Consider the following 7,508-nt stretch of genomic DNA (forward strand, 5'->3'; position numbering starts at 1 on the left):
GGAGATTGAAGTCGCTGGAAACCTCGTGCGGGAAGGACTCGGGGATGTCGCCTCGCGGTGGAGAAGAGGACACTGAAGCCCCGAAAGGGCCCCGCGGTAAGAGAACAGGATGTGCAGAGTAATCGCTGCCATAGTTGTGCCTACGGAGCGTTACTTGTCGGGAAGCTCCTTTTACTTTACCGAGTGGGCATTCGCCGCTGGGACCAAACCGGGTAGGTTCTTAACCCCGTTTGCAGCTTAGGTAACAGCTCAGAGCCGGGCTGGCGCACGGCTGAGACGTGCTCCAGGCTGTGCTCCTTCCCTTATGCCCGCCACCTATCAAAGGGCTTTGCAGGAGCTTTTCCTCTTGGTGGTTCTTCATTCACTCACTGATTTCCTGAACACCACGCTGTGCCAGGCCTAAGGACACTGGGGAAACACTAGGGAAAGAAAGCGGAAAATAAACAGGGAAAAACACAGAGTTTGAGGCGCTAAGAAGAAAGTGAACAGGATACTGAGGTTAGATAATAGCTGGATGTGGGGACTCTTTCCTCTTAGATGATCAGGGAAGGTCTCTCCGGAGGTAACAGTGAAGCTGAGAGCTCTGAAGAACTGGAAGGCGCTGTCTATTGGAGCTACAAGGAGATTTCTGGGCACGTGGAACAGCAAGTGCAAAAGTCTTAAGGTGGAAGTCAGCTAAATGTGTTCAAGGCGCAGCAAGAAGGTCAGTGTAGCTGGAGACAGAACAGAAGGAGAGAGTGATAAAAGATGAGATTGGAGAGGTGGATGGGCTGTATCATATGTATCCTTAGGAGTCATGGTAAGGATTTTGGATTTTATTCTAAGCCATTGGAAGAGTTTAAAGTAAAGAGTGATGTGTTCATGTTTATGTTTTAAAAGATCACTCTGCTGTATGCAGAATGAAATATTGGCAAGCAGGAATGAAGACAAGGAGAGCTATTAAGAGGCTATTGGAGCCCTGGCTGGTTTGGCTCAGTGGATAGAGTGTCTGCCTGCAGACTGAAAGGTCCCGGGTTTGATTCTGGTCAGGGGCACATGCCCAGGTTGCAGGTTTAATCCCCAGGGGGCAGCATGCAGGAGGCAGCCGATCAATGATTCTCTCATCATTGATGTTTCTCTCTCTCTCTCTCTCTCTCTCTCTCTCTCTCCCCCCTCTCCTTTCCTCTCTGAAATCAATAAAAATATATTTTTTTAAAAAAGAGGCTATTGGCCAGAACCGGTTTGGCTCAGTGGATAGAGTGTCGGCCTGCGAACTAAAGGGTCCCAGGTTCGATTCCGGTCAAGGGCATGTACCTTAGTTGCTGGCACATCCCCAGTGGGGGGCGTGCAGGAGGCAGCTGATCGATGTTTCTCTCTCATCGATGTTTCTCTCTCATCGATGTTTCTGGCTCTCTATCCCTCTCCCTTCCTCTCTGTAAAAAATCAATAAAATATATTTTTTTAAAAAGAGGCTATTGGATGAGGTAAAGTTTCACTTTATGCACTGAGAAAGGCTGAGAGAAGAGATCCAAAGCAGTCATGTAAAGAAATTGTGTTTTTTTTTTTCAAATGAAGCTTCTGCCAAATTGGCTGTCCAACTGTCTACTGTATCCACTTTTAGCAACTTGAATTTTAATTAGAGAATAAAAAGTTCCAATGTTATGTAAAAAAAAAAAAAAGAGAGAGAGACTATTGGAGCCCAGGTGGGTGTGGCTCAGTGGTTGTGTGTCAACCCAGGAAAAGAGGTCACTGGTTAGATTCCCACTCAAGGCATATGCCCAGGTTGCAAGCTCCATCCCCAGTAGGGGGCATGCAGGAGGCATCGGTCGATGATTTGTGCATGGGTAGGCTCCCTAGGCCTGGGGCCTTCCGACTGGAGCCTTCCTTCATTCCACGCCACCCCTGGTGGTCAGCACATTTCATAGCGAGCAGTTGAACTCCCAAGGGGACACTTTGCATATTAGCCTTTTATATATAGAGATAGATGTGTCTCTCTCTCTTTCTTCTTGGATGAAAGAAGGTGAAGGGATTAGCCAAAGGATATATATGCATAACCCAAGGACACAGACAACGGTTTGGAAGGGGGCCAAGGGCTGGGTGGAGAGGGGCAAAGGGAGGGATGGGGACATCTGTAATAGTGTCAACAACAACAAAGAGAATAAATAAGTCTTTTAAGGCACGAAGTTTTGGGGTAATTTGTCATATAACATAGGTAACATAATGTAGATTTTTGGTTCCTGGAGGTGGGTGCTGTCATAACTACCTAAAATGTGAGAGTGGTTTGGAACCAGGCTATGGACAGAGACTGGAAAGATCTTGAGGAGTATGTTAGAAAAGCCTAAATTATCTTGAAGAAACTTAGAAATCTGGACTTTGAGGATGCTGCCAGTGAGGGCTCAAAAGGAAGTGAGGGACACATTATTGGAACTGGAGGGAAAAGGACCCTTATTGCATAGTGGCAAAAGATTTAGCAACACTGTCATCTGTATGTGGAAAGAGAAAGTGTTTCTAATGAACTGAGTAATCTAACTAAGGCAATTTCTAAGCTGAAGGTGCTGCCTGTTTTATTCTTGCTGCTTATAGTAAAATGTGAGGAGAGAAATGACTTTTTAAACAATAAGGAGCCAGAACTTGGTAGTTTTGAAATTTTTAAGTCTCTAGGTGGCAACCAGTACTGAAATTAAGCAGTGGCTTTCAAGCAAAGTCAAACCCAGGACACCACAAGGAAAATGTGGTCTGTCTTAGTCTGCTCAGGCTGCTGTAACAGAATAGCCCCCAAAAAACCATGTCCTTCTTACATGCAAAACACATTCCCAACACTCCAAAAGTCTTAACTCTCCAGCATCAACTCTTAAGTCCAGAGTATCTACATATCATCTAAGTCAAATGTATGTGAAACTCTACGTATGAGTCATCTTAAAGCAAAATTCCTCTCTAGCTGTGAACCTGTGAAACAGATTAGCTATGTGCTTCCAAAATGCAATTATGGGACAGGCATAGGATAGACATTTTCAGTCTAAAAGGGAGAAATTAGAAGGAAGGCACGGGTTGTGGGTCCTAAGCGAGTCCCAAACCCAGCAAGGTGATTACCATTAGATCTGAAGGCCCAAGAATAAGCCCCTGGGCCCTGGCCGGGTAGCTCAGCATCATCCCCAATACACCGAGATTGTGGGTTCAATCCCTCGTCAGGGCACATACAATAATCAACCAATGAATGCATACATAAGTGGAACAATAAATCAATGTCTCTTCTCTCTCTCTCTCTCTCAAATAAAATTATTTTTAAAAAGATAATCTTTAAAAAGCAGCAGCAGCTGCCTGGTGATGCAGATGATGCCCGTTGATTCTGGACGACTCTGATGAACGAGTGTAGACATCTCCAGGGTGCCCATCACCAGCGGCTGCTGCTTAGGGAATGGGTATAGCTACAAGTGAGTGTCATGTGACCTCCATCTTCCAGCCACAGATGACTGACTTGGGAATGGACATCAGACCCAAGCTGGTCCATAAGAGTCTCCTGCGAATTGAGACTGGAACATTAAACCAGTCGTGGATCGTGTTGTCCAGGCGGAGGCAGTCACTGTGGGCCTCATGAATATTAAAGTGGGGAGAGTCAGTCTTCAGAGGGAGGAGAGGAAAAAGGAGCAGTGTTCCTGTCTCTCTCTGCACTTCCTGTCCCACATCCCCCACCCTCCAAACATCTTCCTTTCACTTGACAATTAAGAGTGACGTCTGCATGCCGCCGAGTGGTCACTGGTTTTTTTTAATGAACATGTAAGTTGTTTGAAGTTTTCTGCTATTAAAAATAGTGCTCTTGCCGTAACCGGTTTGGCTCAGTGGATAGAGCGTTGGCCTGTGGACTGAAAGGTCCCAGGTTCGATTCCGGTCAAGGGCATGTACCTTGGTTGCGGGCACATCCCCAGTAGCTGATCGATGTTTCTCTCTCATCGATGTTTCTAACTCTCTATTCCTCTCCCTTCCTCTCTGTAAAAAATCAATAAAATATATTAATAAATAAATAAATAGTGCTCTTTCCTAACATGTTTTGCACACTTGTCCAGTTGTTCTCTTGGATAAATCTTTAGCAGCGGATTCCTACTGGGAAGGTACCAAGAATATATGAAGTTACATTCTCCTATAGTGTGAAAGCATGCACTGGTTGGTTGGTTTTTACCTAAATCTGCTCCTCAGAATATATCATAGTAAAATTGGCAGTCCCTGAATAGAAAGTTCTAGCATTTGCTGAACTTAGCCTCTCAGAGTTGGAAGGAACCCTTGCAATCATCAAGGCCAACCCCAGGCCCACAGTGCAGCTCTGCCTTTCTACAGCGCCCCTGCTGGGCTGCCCAGGCTTCCTGGAACACCTCCCGTGGCCTGGCCTAAGCTGTCCCACACGCAGCCTTCTCTGCCCATTGCGGGAGGACTCCTGCTTGCCCCCTCACCGTTCGCTGACTGGCTTGGGTCTCTCCTTTGGGAGCAACAGAAATGTTATCTGTCTCCTGGGATAGCTTCTCAGATGCCTTACTTGGTGGCCTTTTTGAAAAATTACTATCTTATTGTGGCAAAACATGTATAACCATTTTAACCATTTCTAAGATGTATATATTACTCAGTAATGTTAAATACATTCGCATTGTACAACCAATCTCCAGAACTTTTTAATCTTGCAAAACTGAAACTCTATACCCATTAATGAACTTCACTTGGTAGCCTTTTGAAGCTCAAGTGGAAAGTGGGATTCTGAAAAGGCAAAATTCCCAAGGAGTTATACTATCTCATTTGACAACTGATTCACACTTTCCAGCTGAGAAATGGATTATTGCAAATGTGCAGGTATATAGCATTTTGATGTAGCTTTTATAATATACCATTGAACACTCAGCTGATCATTATTATTTATTATTATTACTACTGCTACTAATACCAGGTAATATACAGCACTGATATTCTTAACCCCATCCCTGGCAATGGGATTGAAGAGAGGAGGCAGTTAGGAGTTAGAAATGAGCGAAGGTCAGGTGCTGTCTTAGTCTGTTGAGGCTGCTATGAAAAAAATGCCACAGATTGGGTGGCTTATAAACGACAGAAATTTCTCACAGTTCTGGAGGCTAGAAATCTGAAATCAGAGCGCCAGCCTGGTTGAGTGAGGGACCTTTTTCTGGTTCAGAGCCAGGGTATGAGGGACCCTTCAGTCCGCAGGCTAATGCTCTCTCCACCGAACCAAACCAACTAGGGCAAAATTGATCATTTTAAAGTGGACAATTCAAGTGGCACTTAGTACACTAACAATGTTTTGCAACCATCACCTCTGTCTAGTTCCAAAAGGAAAGCCTGTGTCCATTAAGCAGTAACTTTTCCAGTCCCTGGCAACCACCAATCTACTCTGTGTCTTTGGGTTTACCCCATTTTGGACGTGTCATATATACATAGACTCGTACATGTGGCCTTTTGTGTCTGGCTTCTTTCACTTAGCATGTTTCTTGAGGTTCATCTATGCTGTAGCATGTGTCAGTGCTTCATGCTTTTTTTGCTTGAGTAATATTACATTATGTGGAAAGATCACATTTTATTTATCCATTCACCTGTTGGGGGACATTTGGGATGTTTTGACCTTTTGGCTATTATAAATAGTACTGATGTGAACATTTGTGCACAGGTTTTTGTTGGAGTCCCGGTTTAAAATTATTTGGGGTATGTCACGATGGCCTCTTTATTCCCTTTTTGTATTTCCTGCCGAATGTTGACTGTGTTGTATGTAACACTGTCTTTGAAAAACACCAGCAAGTAGGTCCATCGGCTCTTGAAGAGGATAGCGCTGTAGTTGCGCTTATTGACCACCAGGTGGCGCCTACACTTAGCAATAGGCCTCATTAGTCAGGTCCTCCAGGCTGCAGGAGAAGTTCCTTGTGTATTCAGCCAGAAGTGGGAGCATTTTCTCTTGGGCACTCCGCAGGGCTAACGGGAGAAACAGCAGCTTTACACCCAATACTCCTGTGACTGACCTACATCCAAATACCCAGAGAGATTAGGTGGTTCAGAACCTGAGAACTTTGTTTTTTGCTTCAGATAGCTTCTTAAGGTTCTGATTGGTCCCTGTCACTGAAAACACAAGATTAATAAGTGTCTAGCATGTCAAATCAACATTATAGACATTTCTTCATAGCTAGCATTTCCTTTATATGCATCAGTTTAAGGAGTGGATTCTCTTAAAATTACAGGGTGTCTGATTCACAGAGCTGGGGTGAGGGGAGAAACATTGCATTTCTGTTGTTTCCAATTCACTCCTAAGAGGGTTCTTGGCAATGTTATTTGGAGTACTAAAATATTGGCAAAAGGTCAGTAGGGGACTCTCCAGTCCCATGCCCCCCTCCTTTAGACAAAAGCCCCAATTGGGGTGGGGGGAGGGGTGTCGGGGGCCCATCTCTTATCTCAGTGGAGAGAGTGCCTCTCCAGGCTGGCTACAAGGTTGAACATGACTCAGATGTAAGTAAATTACCACATCTCATCCCTCTGGCCACTGATTGGTTGGGGTTAGAGGTGGGATGTCACATCAATCAGTATGAACCTCAAGGTCTTTGCCTGAGCCAGCAAAAAGGAGCTTTCTCCAGCCAGTGGACTTGAGCCTGACAGGGTGTGAGACTGGAGCTCTTAAGGGCAAGTTGGCTCTTCTAAGGATCTAAACCCGCCAGAAACAAAATGGATGGGTATGGCCTGAAAATGAAGCCCACATGACAGAGGTAGAACCAACAGATGGAAACTTGTTGAACCTCTGAACCAAGCCATGGCCAAAACCAAGATCCCAGGATTTTGGAATATGGGAGCCATCTTTTTTTTTTCTTTTTACACTGGTTTAAATTTAGTTTTCTAACACAACTAAAATATTCTTAAATGATACACTATTTGTATTTAAAAAAAAAAAAAAAAACCCCTCCCAGAAGTAATCTCACCCAACATCATGAGATTTTGCATTAATTTGGTGGTAAGGTTAGTCATGGGGCAGGCATCATCCTAACTCTCAAGTAAAGAGGCCTTTTCTTTAGCCTGTAGAATATACTGAAAGACTGCAAGTGCCACGAGGGCAGGGACAGCCATTTCAGCTGACCAGTCTGTCCCTGGTGCCACCATACACTCCAGCTTACAAGGCGCCACCCCAAGCCTGGGAGGAGGCCGCAGAGCAGGACAAGAGAACAGGGAGTTCAAAGTTTTACCCTTTGCTGCGTTGTTGTTAGTCATCATCAGAGCTAGAATATGGGTTTGGTTTTAACCCCATTCATTGAGAAGCAACATGAACTGAACTAGCCTGCTGTTGTCAATAAAATCCTGATTTCCTCCCTGAAACACACTTATTTCAGGTATGAATAGTTGTAGAATAATTGCATTTATTTGCATATGCATGTATAATCTAAATGATAAGGCTTATTTGTATCTCATTTTAAATTTAGTAACATGGTTTTGCTTTCATCATTTATATAATGCCTTCTATTGATTGCAGTTAAATGCTATTTTTTATATATGACAATAAGGTGGGT

This window comes from Myotis brandtii, unplaced genomic scaffold (genome assembly GCF_000412655.1).
Source record: "Myotis brandtii unplaced genomic scaffold, ASM41265v1 scaffold482, whole genome shotgun sequence".
NCBI lineage: Eukaryota > Metazoa > Chordata > Mammalia > Chiroptera > Vespertilionidae > Myotis > Myotis brandtii.